The 21,340-nt window shown below is 37.7% G+C and overlaps 1 protein-coding gene across 10 annotated transcripts in view; it reads left to right on the top strand.

Annotated features, from left to right (window-relative positions):
- PLCB4 (phospholipase C beta 4) overlaps positions 1-21,340 on the top strand; it is a 202,001-nt gene that overhangs the window by 32,950 nt on the left and 147,711 nt on the right. The window lies entirely within an intron of this gene.

Here is a 21,340-nt window from a genome sequence, read left to right as displayed (position 1 = left end):
AAGGCTGATTTGTTGGACTTATCTGGTAAAATGCATGCACACATGATTCAAGAAAAGTTTGTTTTCTGTGTGTTACATACAAACCGTATTGTGCTAAAACGATTCCTATGTTTTAAATATCAGGCACAAAATGGAAGATAAAGTTAAGATCCAAAAATAGGTATGTTTAGCATATGTAGTGGATTATACGGCAGTATGTGTGATTGGTAAGAGGCAGAACTCCTTACTTCAGTATTGTTTCATTGAACTTTCTAAACGGTGTGGATTCTATTTCATAGCTATGTGAACAATTAAATCCTCTTTTTTTTTTTTGACTGTCCTAATTATTTTTTTTCATGTGAAGCTTGTTAATACTGGTCTCATTGCTGCTCACTCTGCTCGTGAGTCAGGTATGTCTCTTGATGGTACTTGTGCTTTTAGACCAATGGGGACGAAGTGATCCAGTTTTTCCTTCCTTCCAGGTGCAATTATGGGTCTCAATATAATAAAAATAAAATGATTGAATATCTACAGAGGTTCATATGACATATTTTCCATTTATTTTAAGTTTGGAAGTTAGAATATCTTAATTGATAATCCCATAAGGTTTTTTTATGAGCTCTTTTCTCTTGGAGGTTCTGTATTTTCAGGGTATTGCCAGTTCTGTAAATATAGCTATCAGACAATTGTAATTTAAGGCCAAATTCTTCTCACAGTTACAAGGGAAAAATCCAACTGTTTTAATGGAGTAGAATTAGATTTAAGGGATGGAGCCTGAATAGTCTTTAATTGTTCTAATCCCTGGACAATGTTCCAGCCAGGACACTTCACAAGCACTGTAACATCTTGTATCAATTGACTTTTTTTTTTCCCTGATGTGAACTAGAAAGAAGATTTATTATTCAGGAGTTGGTGATACAGCCTGCTGAAATCAGTGGAATCAGCTTTACCATTTGCATTCATGTGCTTTAAGAGAGAACCCAAATAAATTTTTAAATTTTTTTTGTTTGTTTTTCCATCTCTCTCTCGCTTTCTCATGTTTCACTTCAATTTATTTCATTTGGTTGGCAAGACTGTCGGCATAATGGGGGCTTTCCACCAAATCTTGCAGCTCCTGTGGCAGATTGTATAGCCTGCAGAGCTTTTGATAGCATCAGTGTTTTGGCTGTTGTTTTTGCAACTTTATTTTGGTGCTAGGTATCTCATCTGCATGTGTCCCCTGTTCTTGTAGTGATGTGATTTTGCTACTATCCTGTAGTTCCCCTGTAAATCTATCAACAGGCAGGTTCAGGGGGGACACCATTGATCTGCAATGCAGGCACAGGTTGCTTGTTCAGTGAGTGATTCTGGATTGCTCATATCACTTTCTTAGCCATTTTTTTACTCCTTAAAAATTCTTCAAAGAAAAGTGCCCCTCCATCTGTCAGCAGAGCAGTTAGCACAGTGAAACGAGGATCTCTGCTGGTACCACGATGTGCTTCTGCATTTCTGGTATTTCTGGTTGCAGGAGTCCTCCTGTTTGAGGAATTCTTGCTCTCAGCTTTCCTCTTTGCATCCCAGTTCCATTAAGGTTAAAAGAAAACCAGAAAAACTAAGCAGCCAAAGGGTATTCTCGTGTGATGATCACTAGATTGATCTGTATTGATCACAATGATTATTCTTATTAGCTGTACAGTTCATTTTTTTTAGATGGGGGAGTGCTGGTGTGCTTACTGTAATTGTACTGAGCAATTTCAGAAACTTTTATTGGTCAGCAAGTTGATATGAAACAAAATTTATGGTAGAACAAAGTCATAAGCAGAAGAACAGTGGATCAGGGGTTACTGTGAATTATAACATTCCAAATCAATATTTCCATTTCTTTGAAGCTTTGAAGATATGAAGAAATTTACTTTAAAGATGTTATGCTGATTTTAGTACAGTTTTAGCTGGTTTTGCCTTTATTTTCCTGCATGTGGTATTTCATAGGTAATTGTGGTAAATAATATACCCAGCTTTTGTTTAACAGAACCTTGCATCTGCCATGAAACTGGCAGTTGTGGCCAATAACTTCAAATTTAAACTAGTGTTAAGCTAGTATTTTACTCATAGTCTATACACTGAAAATTTGCGTTGCTAGAAGAAAAGGTTGCATGGTAATTCAATACCAAGACACTCAGTGCCTGTTGCCCATTTTTTTTGCTAGCGTAATCAGATACAGAACTAATGTATTTAAGAATATGATCATAATTCTTCAGTACTTTCTCAGGCATTGATTTTATATTCTTTGCAGTAAAATAAATGATCCCAGGCTCCAAGATAAGGGAGTATTTCCCGTGCATCTTTAGATGTTGTTCCTATATGTAGTTTTTTGATGAATGTCTAACTTCACAGAAAACACTAAAAATTAAGGAGGAAGTTATTTCAGGCCATTTGGATAGGCTGAGGCTTGTGAGAATGAAATTTTTTTGTTGCTTTCAATGCATGTGCAGAAGGACAAAAGTTGCTTCTCCATTGCTTTTCTGATGAGCGCTAATGCAAAACTTGAGCAAATTAAAGGTGTGTGTGTGTGTGTTGTTGGATCAAGCAAAAAATGTGGCTATTGCTTTTTCCCCTATTCCACTGCTACTGAAACCATATTCAGAGTAAAGCAGCAAAAATCTCTTTGCTACTGAGGAAACAGATGAAGATCCTGATCATCTTAACACGAATGGGAGTTCTTGTTTGCGATGTCAGGATTTCAACAGCTGTGACTGTCTTAAGAGCAATGGCTGCAGAAATTGAAAGTAATCAAAAGCTAGTTCAAGGTTACTGTTAGGCTAGTGCTAATGGAACTGGTCCCTGACATCTTCATATCTAATGTGCTTTTCGTAACAAATGGATTCCTCTCTTGTTTTTACTGTCCACGTGCAATTCACTGCTGCTATGTCAATGGTCATTCAGCCCTTTCTCAGTACACTGCTTTCCCACTGTGTATTTTAAGTATATGAGTGTGCATTCTGCAGAATGCAATGAAATATTGGAAACAGCTCCCAGGGGTTTGGTGAATTCAAGCTCTGTTGTAGAATTGCTGAGTAACACATTAGAGCGGCAGATAGGTAAACATTTGTTGGAGTTCATGGGGTAGATGGGTTAGACCACAGCAGTAACTGTTCATAGCTCAACTGCAAGACAGCAAACCACAGAATTCCCTCAAGGGTCCTAAGCATCACATATGCTTCATTCTGGTTTTGTTTCTGTGACTCGAAGTACCACACCCACAAAAGAACCAGTGAAACAGAGTTTGTTTGCCAGTGCCAGCTCAATGTTGTAAAAAGAAAGCCATGTATCGTAACTCCTGATTTTTATTTTCATGTGCTGAAGTTAACACATCAAACTTTAAAATTGAGAGCCTTTAAATCTGAGCAGTCTGAAGTCCAGTTTGTCTCGTGGGTAAAACCATTTAAACACCAGGTGGAGAACATGTCAGCAGTTTCCTCTTTTTTCCTTTCTTCTGTAGCCGCAGTGCAGAATAGGAAGTGTTGCTGATGGCGCGTATTATTATTTTTTTTAATATTTTCAGAGGGGCTTCTCAGACACTGTGGGGCTAAAAAGTACTTAGCAAAGAGAAAAAGCTGAAAAGTTACTCCAAACAAAATCTGGCTAATATGCAACAAAAATGTACTGCGAGCTTTGCTAAGAGAAGGAACTGTAATTAGTCAGTTGTTAGCATGGAGGGAATTTGAGTAAATGACTGTACTTCTTTCCAAAGTGTTTCAGTAGTTTCAAGATCTGTATTTTAAAAAACTGAATTTGGCATCACTTAAAGTACCCCCCCAGTAATGCAGAAGAAGACAAAAGCCTCTTAGAGGCTTGCCATAGGCTTAGTTGTATGAACTTAAAGGAGAAGAAAGAGTTTGTCTGACATAATAATCAGCTTTGTGTCCTGTAAGCTATTTTGTATTCAGTATATGGAAAATTCTCAGTCAAGTGGCAGGTAAGGTCAACATAAATGCAGCCAGCTGCCTAAACAATTTCAGTCATTATTTAATATTGATTTGGTGTTTAATTCTATATTAAACTGTAAATGGGGACAGTCCCTTTTTGTTTATGTAGAGATTTAGAAATAATTATATTGCCCTTCATTCTTCTAGGTTTTATTATGAAAGATATTGAAGACAAATAGAACAGTGACAAAGCTAATAATAGATCTTTTATTGCATGCCACTTTTTTTTAATTTTTCCAAAGTAGAGCATTTTTACATCCTTGTAATTTTAGGTTGACTCTTTTGTAGAAGTGTAAAAAGGAAAACATAAAGATAGAATTTTGATTTGATTTCAGTTGTGTTGATTCACATCTGCTAGTTGTTTTGTAAGCTTCTTGTATAGGGTTTTGCTGCTGTTATGACTATTTTTACGTATTTTATTTAAAAAGAATTAAACTGTAGCCCATTGTTTTATTTTGTTCATCAGACATTTCTAGAGATGTACTGTCCAGCATACGTATTTACTTTCTTGGTAGTTGTATGTGAACATGTATACGTGCTTACCTGCAATTGCAGTTCTAACAACAGTTGTGGAATTGTACTTGGGGCTCTTTTAAATTACAAGGCAAAATGCTGGAGCCTCAGGAGCTAGGAAGGGGAGCGCACTTATGCACGCTTCTTAAACCTACAGGGTTTGGCTTATTTCCTAATGCTCACATTGACTTGTGTGTTTCTAGATATTTTGTACGCAAGTATTCTCTTAAGTAATTAAGGCAAAATACTTCTAAGTGCAGCTCTTATCAACTCTTATCTTCAAAGTCCCTACAATGCTTCTGGCACAATAGGAACATGTAACTGCGTATGAATAATTGAATGTTGAATGTCAGCAATTAGAACCATTAGTAAAATAAGAAGCTACAGTGGCCGTATTCTCTGCTCATTGTCTCTGTTCTGTCTGCTCCTCTTTCGAGTGCCATGTGTGGCTGACAAAGCTGAATTTCTTGCTCTACTTTAGTGTCATACTTTGTCGCACACACAATGCTGGCATTTCGCAAATAACAATTGCTGTTGGTAGAAATAACCTGTAGCAATGTTGTGTTATACCACCAAATCCTGTGGCCTTGCAGAAGCAGGAATGGCAACATGCAGATGCCCTGTCTTTTCCTCCTCAGCTTTGCTGGTAGGTGCTGCTGGTGTGAAACATTGGGAAGAGAGTGAGGTTTCTGCATGGGCTGTGGGTGTGAAATTCAACAAGGTGCACGAAAGTGTGGTTGGTGTGCCTCAGCACCGAGGTTGGCAAGGGGCACCAGGTTGGATGTGGTGCCTCTGTGCCTTGGGAGAGCACGGAGGCCGTTCTCAGGGTGCCCTGTGGGCAGGTCTGAGCAGTGATGGAGATGGGGGCGATAGTGTCTCTGGATTTCTGCTGCTCTCCCGTGATGAGAGAGGGCCGCAGAAGAGCATATGTTGGGCTGTTTGAGAGTTTGTATTCAGTGGTCTTTCTCTTTACCACAACACCCTGACAGCTTCCTTGAACTTGAATGGATTTCACCTGTAGTGAAAAAGCACAAGCATGGATACATCCATCCCCATCCCCTGCAGCTGTTTAGAAATCCTTGCAATTGGTAGCAGTTACATCTGCCGTGCAGTATGGTTCTGGATTTTGTTCCTCTCCTCTCCTAATGAAGGAGGGATTCACCTTTTCAAATATAGAGCAGTAACCTTCTTCTCCCTCCTCCCACTTCTCTCAATTATCAGGTGTGCACTATATCCAGGAATCTAATTTTAAATTAACTTGTCACCCTACATCCCATCTGTAGGGGTTTACAATTTTAAAACAATTGTCTTTGAGGTGACTTTATATACTGTTCCATTAACATATACATATCACTTCTAGGGCACTTAGAAAAACTACAGAATAAAGTACCCTTTTGAGCAAGATGAGAGAACAAATGCAGTTTTCCTTAGATTTGCTGTAGAATCAGAACTGTGATATGTCAAACCTGATGCTGAGTGGGGCTGTGAATGGTTTATAATAATTTTATTAATACAAGATATTCTAGGCCAGCTTTAGCCTACATACCAAGTTACCAGATGAACTTCAGTAAACGCTAACCAAATCTTGCATTGACTGCTAAAAATTCAATCGGCTGGTTTGTTTCTGCTTAGTTTGTGTGTGTTAGTCTGCCTGTTATATATGTAGTATAATTTTTAATGCTTAAGTAGAAAAACACAATTATCTCTAGGAACTCTAGATAACTAGTTCATAGTGACAGCACATGAACCAATTAATTGATAGGTCCAGCATACAAGCTGTATATTTGGGTAGCAAGCAGGCTGGGGAGCCTTCAGCTTCAAAACTGCAACAAGGAACGATCCGATGTGCTAGGGCTGCAGATACACTACTCATTTGAACGTAATTCTGAGGATTTTATAATGTCGGATGTATTTTCAAAGAACAGTGTGCACAAGTGCTGTATCTTTGGTTGAACAGGAGTCAAAGTATGCTGAAAGGGTAGAGTATTCTCTCTAAAGAGAGAATGTGCCTCTGAAGGAGGACTCGCAGACAGGCATCCAGCCACTGATGTTCCTACAGGCAAACTTGCAGAGCGAAGCTGGGGAGGCTGTTTAGCTCAGTGACACTATAGTATTTTCCACAACTGTGCCTTAATAGCTTCTCTGTAAACCTGTTGTTATTTTGTGTGTGTGTGTGTGTCTGTGTCTGTTTGAGGGGGACTAAAAAGGCAATCAAGTGGCAGTGTCAAGGAGAATGAGACTGGCTGTGGAAATAAAGCTGAACCACTTTAGGGCTCACAATCTCTCTTATTTTTTTTAAATTTCAGGGTATAAATCCAAATATTGTTCTCAGTTAATTGCTAACTATTCTTACAATGTTTATCATGCAACTCATGCAATGTGTACCCACATTAACAGGACTACACAAGGGAAGTTGGGAAGAGATGCGGTAAAATTTGGGACCATGGTTCAACTCTCCTCCTTGCTGCTTCCTACATGGCTAGAGTGTACCGCAGTCACTAAGATTTTGTCTAAAGATCCTTTCTTACACCATTTCTCTGCGTATGGCTTAAGGAAAGTAAAATCTCTAACCATACAAACGTGCTTCAGATTAATACTGTGTCATAGTAAAGACTAGTCAGGGAGGTGGAAGTCTTACCTTCTTGATATTTACTTATTTTTAAGTAAGTGGATCTGTTGTACTGACATTCACCTCTGTGCTAAGTGTATACAATCAGAAATGCCAACTCTTCCATGTGCCCATAATACTTAAAATCAAAACAAAAAAAACTACTAGCAACTCTCCAGAGTATCTGATGAGTCCATTTTTTGTCATTAATGTCACTCTGCCTCATAGAAACATTCTGTAACAATGAAACATATGCTATACATAGCAAAAAAAAGCATCAAAAAAAAAAAATACACATTTGATTTTCTGTACACTGCACCCACCAGTTAGACAAGTAATATGTTGTTCTGTTGGATTACAAGTGATTAATTCTTGAAGGGAGAAGAAAAGATATAACAATATTTATATAATGATGTAACAAAAACATTAGCTGCAAATGTACAGCTATATGGATATATTAAAAATGCATATAACTATAACACATCTAAATGTTCTTATCAATTAGAAATATAAAAAAATCTATACTACATGTATGGATAAGTGACATTTTATAGATACAGGATATCCTTGGATAAATAATTGTATGAATGCATAGATGTACCCTTCTAGAGTACATGAGAACCCAATCTTGGAGAAAATAAAATACAAAACAAATAAAATAGTTCAGTTCTAGAACAAAACTAGTCTGAGGAGAATGTCCTGCAAATAATTCCAGTGTCTATTTTTTGTTAGTTTGAAGACCTAGTTGTCCATGGATGCTCAGAGACTGAGGTCTTTCCTCAGCTGTGGCTTCTCTAGAGTCCAGCCCCTCTGAGACCTGGAAGATCTGCATGTCCCAGCCTGATCAGGGCTGCTGGAAGCACTTGGGGGGTGCTGACACTGCACAGGCTTGTTTCCACTAGAGGTTGTTAGGCACATCAAAACCATGCTGGAGGGAAAACTTGCTGATGTTGACCCTGCACCCTGCCACTCTTTTTTTTTTTTTTTTTCAAGAACTGTGACATGCCTTTGGAAAAGTGGCATGGTCAGAACGTTCCTCATGATTTCCATTTGTAGCATTGCTTTCTGGTTTGCTTCAGTGAGATGTGACCTGATGAGGGTTTTTCCTCGGCTTCTGGAAAACTGCAAAACCTAGAAAGTCAGTAAAGTTTCAGAGCAAACAGTTGAAACATACTTATTTCTCCTCAGTAATACTTGTCTAGTTGTAAGTCACCTTTCTACTGGTAGAATTCAACTCTCCCATTTACATTTATCAGAAGGTGACCACAATATAAATAGTGGGATTTTCCATCTTTCCTGTTTGTTTACTTTGTGCGTTAGAGAGTGCTCTGTGAGTTATAGTTCCACTTTTTCTCTTGAATAGTCAGTCAGATGTTTCACTTGCACTAGAGATCCATTTAAAGGTTACTCAGTCCCAGGAGAGAGAATTATGCTTTAAAAAACAGGAAAATGAAATGTTTAGGGGAAACTAGGGAGGGCACAGTAAAACGACATTTGTTCTATTTGTTTTAAAATATTTGCTTTCAGATTGGTGATGCTCTTATTTCTGATGTTTTGCATGTGTCACTTTGAGCTTCATTAAAATGTAACAAAAACAACATTAATTCTATGCTGTGTCTTGATGTAAGAAAATTACTCTTTTACTTACTGAAATAGTAATTTGGTTGGAAATTGAAGACTTCAGCTGTTGCGGGGTGAGGTTAATTAAATTGACTTTTAGAAACATGGTGTCCTGGTGTCTTAGTGTGGTGCATTTTTTGTGTCCTATTTTAAGATGAAAATGTTGTTTTCGTTTCTTCCTGGTCTTTCCCCTCCTGTTCTGTTAGGGTATGAAAGCAGAAAACAATTGGACTGAACCATGTTTGTCTATGGACATCTTTTGGTTTGGCTTGCAAATTGATAGCCAGGATGGAAGCGTATTGCCTGGGAGGAAATGTCTGATACATTATTCAGAAAGCTAACTTTCCCTAGATTGAGGAATATTGCTTGGGCAGATGTCTGAAATGGCCCAGTTGAAAGAGGTCAGTAATGTTGTGTATACTGCACAGATTAGATGTTAAACTTCTTGATCCCAACCTAAAACTTAAAATTTTGTACCTGCATTACAGCTGGGTGAGAGGATTGCATTGCAGGCAGGTGTAGACTTCGATCTATGTTGCTTTGATTAAGGAACTGTAATAATAGAGAACTTTAGGGGTAGCTATGTAAGCCCGAAGGTCTGCAAAATAGAGTTACAAGTGGCCCCCAGCAAAAAGTGGGTTTTGGGATGAGATTTTGATCAGTAATCTGGCACTGAAGATGCTGTATTTAAACAGCTGTTGTTACAATTCTTAGTTTAAGAGAAAGCCAGATACAAGTGTATGCACCCTAACCACTACTTTAATTTTTGTGGTTTGTAAGCGTAGTTTAAAGCTACGTAGGGAAGAAAAAGTAGGTATGGAAGGAAAGGGCATGTTCCAGCACAGGAAAGTGTTTTGAGGCGTTAGCTGCTAGGTGAGAATTTATTCCTAGTGCTACCATTCTGATGCCTGTAAGAAATAGCTTGTTTTTATTTATTTATTTTTTTTAACCATTCAAGTGTCTTACTGTTCAAGTGAAATGTAGTTCAGACTTCTAAGGATTTCTATCTTAGAACCTGCAACATTTCTTTTCTGTAAAACTGAAGATTACTCGTTTTATTGTTTTGTTTTCTTTCCATATAGTTTAAGCTTCGGAAAGTGAGGGGGCTTGAAAGTTTGCCAGTGTTACTGAAGTATAATTTTCTGTTTTGGTTTGGGGACTTACTGAAGGCAATTCGTGGAGAAATTGTGTTTTATAAGTATGAATAGTAGCTGTTCTGCATTACTTAGATACTGCTTTGTACTATACAGCTCAGGTACATGTTCAAGTAATAAAAATATCAGTAAACTTAGGGAGACAAATGTAAATGTTTTCATTTTCTATTTTTCATACTGCTTTATTGTTCAGTGAGATATATATTGAAAAAGAGGTCAATTTTAACGTGATATGTTTGTTTCCTTTAACTATATTTTAAGTCTTGTCTAAGATTACCTTGTTCTGAGTTCTGTTTTCTCTTGGATGAAGAGAGCCGATGCGGCTTTCTTATGTTAAAAAAAAAAAAAAAACTACCTTTCTTGATAGCATACTGATAAGTGTTTATCTTTTTCACTTTTTAAGTATAGTAGTGTATACCCAGTAAATACTTCCGATGTCGTTAGGATTTAAAAGACAACAGATTTCAAGGTTTATGTCAGGTATATGCAGCTGTATACTTTCATTTCTTCTAAACACTGATTCTATTACAGCACAAATACTTTGAATATTTATCAGAGCATTGTTCATGTTTGCCCATACATATTCTCCAACTTAATTTATTTGTAAGCTATAGGAAAAGAGTCTTTCTCAGTAAATCTCTGTTCTTAGTGGAGTTACTTCAACTCAAGATGATGAACAGTTTGTTTTCAGCTCTTCTTGGATCAGGGCTGCTCTTCCTGAGACAGTATTTTAAACTTGGTAAATATTCACAATATTTTTAGTGGAATAAATAAAATATAGACTAATGAATCTCCCTAACAGCAGAAACTAAACTATTTTATTCCGCTTGGAGGTTCTTAGAGTAAGCTTGTAAATGTGTTCTCTTCAACTGATAGTTTCAGAGGGAGAGAATTTGGTTTGCTGAATATCATGCAACTTAATTTGTGGGACTGGTTTCATTAATGGCAGTGTGAATAACTGCTTTCATGAATTCGTGTTTGCTTTTGCTGAATCAGGATCATAACAACTTCAATGTTTAGAAAACTATCATAAGTCTCACTTTTGTGGCTTCCACAGGCTTTGTGAAGGAGCTTGTGCTTATGAAAGTAGAAAAGTTTTCTGTTCATCAACAAGAACATCTGGGAGAACATAGAATGTGTAGCAATTTTTTCTGTTCTTTTCATCAGAGCTAAGAGAAATAGAATACATTTTAAAAGATCTGTTAGGAGCTTTGTCAAAAGACAAATGCAGACTATGTTTTGTAGATTCTTTTTGTTTTCTTTCTGCAGGTATGATTCAACTCCTATCCCACTTTGTCCTTTACTGTACGCTTGACTTTTTTGCCCTTTTCAGTAGGACAGTCTATGCTTTTGTTTTCTTTAGAATACCCTCAGGGATGAGAACATACTTCAGGCATATGGTTTGTTCCTCTGAGCTCCTTGGAACATAAACATCTGAAGTCTGTGCATCTTCCTCTGCCTTTACTCCACTAAGTATATACATTTTTTTTTAAACATAAAAGGCGCTATGTGGTGGATTTTTTTTTTTACCTCTCCATCTTTACTTCTTGGCATGATGTGATTTTGTGCTTTTTTAACTAAAGGGGTGATTTATTTTTTTCTACAGATAACTGCTACATTTACAAAGGTAGTTGGTACTTTAGGTAAGTCTTTGCTGCTGGATTCTGCATATGCACTTGTATATATTGGATGTATTTCTGTGTCAGCTTATGAGGAGAAAGCTCTGTGTAAGGTCCAAGCAAACTTGCTTTTGGTTAATCAAACTGTCTTTGCTGTCAGGACAGCAGCTGTGCAGTAGAACCAATGGAAGGCATTTTTGAAATACTCTACTTGAGAATCCCAGTACTATGGAGAGGAAGATAATTTCAGCTGTTTGTGTAACTGCAGGAATACTTGAGGAAATACTGTGTGAGCAGCCAGGTAGTAGCCAGAACACTGTACTATTCTCTTACCTCTAACAGAGTTTTGAGTACGTGGTGTTAACGCCAGGCTGCTCTCATTCTGAACAAGGTCACTTCTTACACCTACACTACTTAACAGAATTTTTAGGATGAAATCATGTAGCTTGATTTAATGCAAAATTGCAACAACCTTGTTTAACAAAAAAGGTATTTACATAATTAGAATTATGCTCCTTACTTTCTTCTTTCTTTTTTCCTTAAAAATAAAAATGTTAGTCCACATCTTCAGATGCCAGTAACTTCCAAAAAAACATTTGAGTTTGCATCAGGCATGCATCTGTTCCTTTTTTTCACACCTATCAGGGAAGATATTTATTCTAACTCTGTGCTCTCATATAATTACTTTTTCCTGGTATTCACTGAATAACATCAACTGCCAATGTTCTGATAGCTTATAATCATAAAATGTTCCACATGAGCTAATTTCTGTAGTTAACTTATATGGTGATGTTGAAGTAATTGTAAGGTCTTACACTGCTCTTTTTGTTTTTATTGTGTTTGTTTCATTTGACAAGAAATTATCTTTATCTATGGTACTTTTGGTAAAATTGAAGAATAACATCAAACCAATGGTCTACGTGGTCATAAATGCTTAATAAAAGCCCTGTTCATGCAGTTTCGTGAGCCTTTGCATCTTTCTGTCCATATTTTTGTACTGAGTCTTTAGAAAAGAGCTGTAACTAATACCAAACATATAATGAGTAGCATTCTCAAGTACTCATTGCCACACTGATTTTATTGGCGTTCTGGTAAAATACAGTATTTCTAATATTTTCTGTATTTATTACACTTACAAGAATTAAGTGTATTTTTGATAAAATAATACTAAGTAATGTGCATCAAAAAAAAAAAAAATCCTCCAACACTGCAGAGGAAGCTTGGGAAGTGATTTTGTGGCATAAAGTAAACTTATGATGCAGGGGATGTTTCCAGGTGCTTTAAAATTTCTTTCAGTTCTAGTGTTATCTAAACTGAGATCTACACAATTTTGAAAATTTCTCTATTTTTTAAAAAGTTTTGTTTTTTTTTTACTTTCTCTCTAAAGAGATGAGAGCAGTGAGAGGGGGAACCAGGGGAGAAAATATTTGTAAGAGAATGCATAAAACAGGTTAGATGAGGGATGAGTTACAAAGGAAGTATTAAGTTACAGTGCAGGAAAAAAGGGCACATCTCAGTTTTTACATAAACAAAGAAGTGGATATATAGTATTATTTGATATGCTGTCTAGCTGTATGGGTAGGATTTATCTCACCTAGTTTGGCTGCCTAAAGCAACGCATCTATTTAAGCTATTGGTTTGGTGGCTCCTGAAGTTGCAGGAGAGAATAAGGCACCTCTGGGGGAATGATTCATCTGTCTTGTTCTAGACAAATATCCAAGGATGGTATGACTTGTCTTCCGGAGGTGTCTAACATTTTGCAGTCATTAGAGCTAGACAGATAACTTAGCTTGTGCATATAGCCCTTAGACTCTTGAGTTAGGTGAGAAATTTCAGCTTCATTAAACTCACGTTTCAACCGCTCATTTTCTCTGTTAAAGCTAACTCTGCACATAAGGTGATTTGTAGTTCTTCATTTTTATGGTTACCACAAGAGCTGTTGTCCGAGGCTTACACATATTTGCTTTTTTTCTTGTGCTTGTTACTGTTCTAGTTCAGGTAGTTGCCCTTGAAATTGTCAAATGTGCTAAAAGAATTACTTGTTTTAAAGTGACGTTGTGTATAATGTTATTGAATTTTGTTCAACATTGCTATCATGTTATCATGTAAACACTTTGTATAATTAACAAAGGGAAACATTAGGCCTCTGCTTCAATTTTATAATAGCTGAAAAAGGCTATATTTGTTTTTCCCCCCCAAAACAACAGAAAACTGTTACAGAAAACTAAATTGAGGATACAAGCCTTCATTTCTTAATGACAAAAACGAACAAAAAAAAAAGCCAACTCCCTTTGGTCTTTATCCTGACACATCAAAATACCATCTGAAACTACTCATTGCCTATGGCTTGCGTAAATGTTGTAACAATAAAGGAGGAAAAAGTTCTTTCCATTGTGTTCTCTATAATGGATTAAGAATTTGATCGCACTTTTTTGATGAGAAAGGTCACAATTACTCACTGTTGATAAGAAAGTCATTCTAAAGGTTACAGAACAGCAACTGACTTTCAGCACTGGCACAATAGTCTCTTTGGCCTTTAAATAGTTTGTAATCATGCGTTGTATATTGACCTTTGCAGATTATCTTTTTTTTTTTTGAAACCTCAAAAATAAATATCTTCTTTCTCTTATATAAAACTTTAATAAATGGAAAACAACACAAATGTGTCTTACTTCTCTGCGACTATGACTTTTCACTCTATCCTGTTAGTCTCCAGGCACCTGTCAGTTTATTGCCATGGATTCACTGAAACCTTTCTCAATGTCAAGCAGGATCCTGTGGTACCTGGCCTGTCACCAGCATCTACGTAGACTGAGACTCGTTAATCACTGCTGTCTGAACCCAGCCACCTAGTTGTCCCTATCTCTGGACCATAATATCCCGGTTGGATCCAAGGAATAGGCCAACCTGTTCATTAGCTAATAAACTTTCCCTTTTTTCCTTCGTTCTAGCATTTAATTTATATAAGCCTCCTTCTGTGACCTCAGTCTTGGTTTTTCATTAATACATTATAAAGGACTGAAATTCAAGTTACAGGTGACTTGCTGTCATTCACTCAGCCTTTGGATTACAATGAGAGTATGGTACATGTGTGTATATCCTTTCCCTGCCTACATGCACAGCCTGCTGCAGAGACAGGATCTTCCCCCACTCCTCTACCAAACAGTTCATCAGTCCTGCTTTTCAGCATGGACCTTTGTCTCAGCACATACTGATTGTATTCCTGTCCAAGATCAGAGTGAAACCCGTAAGAACACTTACTGTTGATGATTCTCACTGGTCTCTTAAAAGCAATTATTAAATGAACTAGTCTTTCATTCTTTTGTGTCTGAAACTTGAAGTGGGAAAGCAGCTATTTGCATATTGATAGGGTGCAGCATTTAGTTGTAGAGACCTAACGGGTGTAAGTATAAATGCACATGGAAAGGAATGAATTACTGATGATCACAGCTATCTCTTTTCATTGTATTTTTGTTTCAAAGGCAGACAATGCTCATGACAAAAAGCTAAACTGAAAAGTAGTTCTGTATCTCTTGAAACATGGATAAAAAGATCAGGTGTTTTTTTGGGTTGGCTGTATTCTTTTATTTCAGTCTAACATACTAATTTGGTTTTCTGAAACTTAAACTATCAGAAGTGGGAGAATTTATTAAATAGAGCACACTGTACTGAGGTTTAGCTGCAGTGCGGTTGGAGTGAATATTGATTTCCTAATCCATTGTATATCGTGCTCATCTGTGTAAATAAGGAGAGCAGTACGTGAACAGTGTGAGGGATTCCTTCTGCTGGCACCACATACTGAGCTGTGGGGAGACAGTATGCGTTCAAGATGTACTGAGAGTGAAATGAGGAAGAGAAGCAACGCATGCTGGGGAGGTGTGGTGGAGCCTTGAATGTCTGGTTGAATAGGGGGGATGCAGTCCCACCTCCGAGGGGAGCAAGGTCTCCTGTAGTAGGGATTGCCTTGATACTCCGATCATCCATACTGGCATAAGCTGGAAGGAAGTAGCTAGATGAGTTTGACAGGTGACATTAAGGACATTAGCTCAGAATAAGGTCCTTATTTGGTAAAATCAGATTTGGTAAGGGCTATATCATTTTCATATGAGACTATAGGCCCAAAGTTTATTAGAGGTCCTATGGGAACAGCTGCCTCTTTCCCATGCTGTACAGTAAGCCCTTTGTTGGAGGGGAAAAAAGGTGGCAGATGAGAAGGGGGAAAAAAAAAAAAAAAAGCTTGTTATGCAAGCGCCTATGCATTTTGCACAGAACTGACTTTCCTCTTACGTTAGATCCGTTAGCCCCTTTCTCCTAGAGGCTAAATGTTTCATGTCCTCTACTTGTATTTTTCTTTACCAACTCTGTTTTTTAGGGGAGGAGTTTGTCAGGAGTATTGAAAGCTCGTACAACTATGTCCAGTATTTAATACAGAAATGTTCCTGATAGATTTATTGCAGCTTTTAAATGAGTAGACTTTACCCCCGTGGTAAAGTCAAATAGCTTCCCTTGTCGCAGAGCCTTAAGTTTAATTTAAACAATGTGCGCAATCTTCTGCATGCTTGCGTGTAGCAGCACAACATTAACGTGTAACATATTCTGGCTTTATTTGCTAGGATTGACTGCTAAGGTCTGTAAGCTATACAGATCTACATTATGTATGCTACTAATGTTTAAAACTGTGCCTTTCAGCTCAGGAAGTTGAAGGCCTTTACAAGTAATAATTAAACCTCAAAACAGTCCCGTGAGATGGCATTATCCCCAGTTGTAGAGATGATAAAACACAAAGGCAAAATGTGTTGTTCAAAGATAGGTAGCCAGACATTGTCGGATCAGGAGTTATCTGATCCTTTTTTTATAGGGAGATGTTCTAATCCACTTTGTGTTTCTAGTGCTTTGAAATTTGCTGATACTTGCTCTGTAAGACAACTTTTTCATCTCATTTGATCTTGCTGTATTAGATGATCCTTGGGGAAAAACAGGGTATTCCACCGTCTGCTTGTATCGTAAGTCTCCAAAAGTGAGCAGGCGATAAATTTTGTGCTTTTAGTACCGTCCGGGCTAACTCAAGATGTGAGTGTACACTTTTCATAAAACAAGGTCTTAAACTATTAATTTGCTTGTAGATATTAAGAGAAAAAATTAGAGTGCAGTGTTTTCCATGGCAAGTATGCAAAGCCTCTGATGGGAATAAGTATTATTGATACTGATGTAAAGATAGCGTTGATAGGGAAAGAAGGGAAGGAAGCATATGGGACAGTTCAAGAGCTGTACACGTAAGTGTCATTTTAAGAAATTTTGCATACATAGAACTACTACATGTGGTTATAAAAAGAATTTCTCCTGTTTGAGGTTGAATGATGTCAAAGGCTTTGATATCTGTTTTGGCACGTGGTATCATACAGCAGCTGAGGCTTTTTGGCTTGTGAGATTTTGCCAAGTGAAGAGGGAGCACATGTTCCAGTAGGAATTTCAACACTTGGGTGTGTTTCCTCTGGGGGTGATGGGATGTTATGTTGTGTCCGGAAAGCAATCTGGAATGCTGCCCTCATTGAGTTTCTTTCTGAACATCTTTGAGTCATGGACTGCAAGTCACAGTGAATGAAATCTGCTTTCTGTCTACAGATCTTGTGGGAAGGAGAAAGATCGAGAGTAACAAAGTACTGTGTAGTAGACTCATTGAAAAAAATCCTTATTTGGCTTACTGCTAGTCTCAAGCTTTTCTGAAAATGTCATCTCTGAAGCAGTCTGTGATTTACAGTATGCTTCCAGTACAAAATTCTTCTGACACACCTGAATTTTCTGACAGCTTTTAGATTAGTGCATCTATGAAACCTAAGTAATATCACTCTTGAGAATACCATCAAGTGTGATAAGCAAATAGGGGTCATCCGTGTTTTTATTTCATTTGGAAATAAATGAAATAAAATAAATTTCAGGTGTTTCCTTTAGCATTTGACTTGAGTGATTGTTACAAAATAGCCTGAGAACTACTGAAGTCAGTATTTTCTGTTTTAGTGCTAGTAACTTTTACACATGTCAATTTTAGTAGGGTATCAATAAGGTGGGCTGGGAAAAAGCTGTGTTGACAGACTTGAAAAAAGCTTTCATATGGCTGCATGCAGCGTTTGCAATACCAAGCAAACGCAAGATGCAGAGTTCTCACCCAGAAACGTGGAACTACAGCTAATCACCGATTGCCTTTCTCTTGAGGAAAAAAGAGTTTGTGATAGTGCCAGTGTGATGACAACAGCCCCAAAACTGAATCATTGATGAGAATGGGGTCAGGCAAAAATAAGTGTAATCAAATGCATGTTTTCTCCATAAAAATCCCGGGTTTGATTGAAAATTGTAGATTAGCCCTGGTAATAATCTGGGTCAAAAGTAAGAGAAGAATGAGCGAGGAAGAAACAACTCAAAGAGGAAGTGAATTTAGTTCAGACTTCATGCTGGGTTTGATTATTTTATTACCGTTTTAAGATAGCATTGCCAATATTGCTGTTTTGGGGAGTGAAGAAGAGAAAAGGCAAGGAGCAAAGAGAGAGAGCGTATCAGAGACGTGTGTATGATGATGGTGATAGGATGATCTGGACAGATAATGAGAGCAAGGACTTCTCTGAAAGGTGCAAAGCTTGCTGGTATGAGCAGCAGTGTAACTCAGACTGCTTGCTCTCCTGTGCCAAATGAAGGCAGAGAGAGTTTGGCAGGCGATTTCCCGTGTTGGTGGAAGTGTAAGAAAAAGGGGTCACATTCACCCTTTCTTCAGCGGCGCTGGTTCCTTTCTGCTTTTTGTACTGATTCTTTCCTCATCATGTAAATCTCTTCTTACACTGAGTCAGGATGAAAAGCTGGGAACAGGAGGAGTTCTGCTGTCTGGGCCCTTTGCTCTGGAATCACGCTGTTTGCTCACTTGCACACTTCAATGCTCCAGTGAATTATCTGCCTTTGTTTTTAGGTCAGAGCCTGCTTTCCAGAGAAGGTAGAAAAAGGTGTTTCCTGTTACAGACCAGAAGTTAATGGGGGTGGGGAATGGAGAACTTCTCCTGGTTGCTTGGGGATCCTAGTGTTCCTGATGGCTTGTCACCTAACCTTCCTCATTTTGGAAGCGGGATGTTGTATCCTTCCCCCGATCTCAAAGGTGGATGCTCCCTCCTTTAACATGAACTGGTTTATGTTGAGGGAGTCTTGGCTGTACAGAGTACCTCTGCTGGAAACAGTGGAGCTTGGGGACAAGCTCTATTTGTTGTGATGCTTATTTATAACCTTACATGAGTTCTCATCCATGGTTTGCTTTGGAACTGCTACTCGTGACAGCAGCAGTTTCAGCTTTGCATCTGACTTATTAAATCAGTCATGTCTCCCCTACTTTCTCTAACTGTCACCTTCCCACCATGCTTCCATAGCCACATGTTCTTTATTTTACCCATCCTACTAGGAAATCCTTCTGCCCCAACTTAAGGTATGCCCTTTTCTCTGTACTCTCTGCCTCCTTCACCTTTCTGCTATGCACCTACCCATGTGCAGCCTAGGTGTTTACACCCGTGATGTCAACTTCTTCCACTCCAGTGTTTCACAGTCCCACACCCCTGACCTGAGAGCATGGTTCCTCAGGGAGAGGAAAATTGTTGAAATGTGTTTCAGATTATTGACGCAAGGACTGCTCCAAAGCTGCTAAAGAATACCCAAAGACTCAAGTGATTCCCCACACAAAGAAACTTACCAGTCTAGGACTCACTGGCTCTTGCTTTACTGCCTGGTAAATACCTCTGTTACTTAAAAAAATAAAATAAAATAATTATTATTTATTATTCTGTGGTAGTATATGATGATTTAAAACCAGGCATTATCTTTCTTGCATTCCTGCTAAGATAATTTACCATCAGAATCATTAGCTAATTCTTACATGACTCTGGGTTTAGAAGACATTCGAATTGTCAAAAGCTCTTAAACAACTATTCCCTCATAAATAATTGGTGATATTTTGAGAAGAGATCAGTTCCTGGTTAAACAAGTCCCAGACTTTCAGAAACATTCAGTGTCTAATGGCTCTCAGTAAGGACAATCAAATTATTGAGTGACATTGCAATCATTCTAACAATTGAGTGGTGTAGTCACCAGAATCCCACAATAAGTATTTCATTCTCAAGCTATTAACAAGCAATGCTGGGAAATGAAGCCAGCCTCCCTGGTTATGTTGTACAAAAACCGTTTGGAAATGGTATATGTAGAACTCTGCTTTTTAGCTTACAGTTTAATTGCATATACTTTTAAACTCCGTAGCTGTTTTTCTTTCGAAAGCCAATGATTTCTTTTTTTTCACTTCATCGCTAAAATATTCTTTTATTAAACAAAATGAGTAGTTAGATGATTAATGAAAATTTTTAAACATCTGAAGAAATATGATTTTTCCCTGACAAACGTGTGTATGCATTAGATAGTAAGTAGAATGAACAGATATAATGCCTTATTTTATTACATGTTCAAAACATGCATAGTTTCTAAAATTTATTTTTTTAATATTATTACACTATAGCTTAAGTTTATGATGTTTCTTGTGTAATGAATATATTAGAAATTGTGGTAATTTGCATGTATCAGGAGTATACCTGAGCACAGACAACCAACTGGATTTTTTTCTATCTATCATTGACCATCCCTTTGTCTGCTAAGTTATGTCCACAAATCCCAATGTATAGTTTAGGTTAGTTATGAAGACCTGAGGAAAAACCCTGTCATCGTGATGATTATGACTCGAGAAACCATGGAGTGCTTGAAATAAAAACAACAAACAGCTCTTCACTTCTCATGTCTTGTTTTAGTAGTCGGTTCTTTCTGTTTTCGCCTGTGCTCTTTCATGGTTAGAAAGCAGGAGGAAGGGTTCCTTGGAAGGCATTGCTTTATGGCTGCAACTGACACCCTGCTTGGCAAAAATGCACTTCATGGAGGAAATTCAGTGGGAAATTCTGCTGCTTTTCCTGGTGCTCTTCAGAATTAATTGTGATTTCGGCCCTTGCTAAAATCAGTGGCAAAATGTCGATCTAGTTCAGTAGAAGCGGGAATTCAAAGGCCATTGTTTTCCAACCTGATACTCATTCTTTTCATTCAGTTTAATGAAGTGTTTCTTTAGCCGTGGAGAGTTGGACTAAAGTATCACTGCTACCCATTAATAGTGCCTGTATTTTATTCAGAGGGACTGATTCGTAGCAGCATGAGCTGTATTAATGATTTCACTGTGTAAAGTCTGTGAAAGATTAGATGGACTGTTAGTTAACATGGAGTTTTCTATTTTTTTCCACTGGTGAAGGGTAGTATATTTAGATCTCTTTATATGGAAATGAATCCATGTTCTATTTACAGATATCCAGTAAAGCTTCATATTATGAAGAGAAAATTGGGTTCTGAGTTTCTGAAAAACTTAATTAAAAAACATGATATAAAATTAACACAGTCTATCCTCAGCTTCCCTGTGATCTGAAAAGCTATAAATAAGGGGCTCTGGCTGGTTGTGCACGTGGGTTCAAGAAGCCAGCATGTTTTCTGAGTATTGACTGATTTGTTTTGGGTTGTCTGTCCATATATTGTCATGAGAGCTGTTCACTTGCCTCAGGGTTGTAAGACTGGATTTTGTTCAACGTACAGTGCCCTCTGGGGCAAACCATGGGCTCAGACATGAGGCCCAGTTTGAAAACATCTCACTGCTACTGTCTCTAAGCACAACAATAAGTTGAAATATCTCTAACGTTGTTAAAGAAAGTATATTCTTTTGGAATGCATCTCTGGGTGGCTGGCAGCAGCCCTTCTGCTCCTCATCAATACCAGGGGGTTCACTAACTACTCTTTTCTTCCTATTGGTATGTGAAAATAGTGGGGTGACCTTTTTTTTTT

The sequence above is a fragment of the Anser cygnoides genome, chromosome 3 (assembly GCF_040182565.1).
Source record: "Anser cygnoides isolate HZ-2024a breed goose chromosome 3, Taihu_goose_T2T_genome, whole genome shotgun sequence".
NCBI classification, from domain to species: Eukaryota; Metazoa; Chordata; class Aves; order Anseriformes; family Anatidae; genus Anser; species Anser cygnoides.
This window is presented reverse-complemented; position numbering and strand designations above follow the sequence as displayed.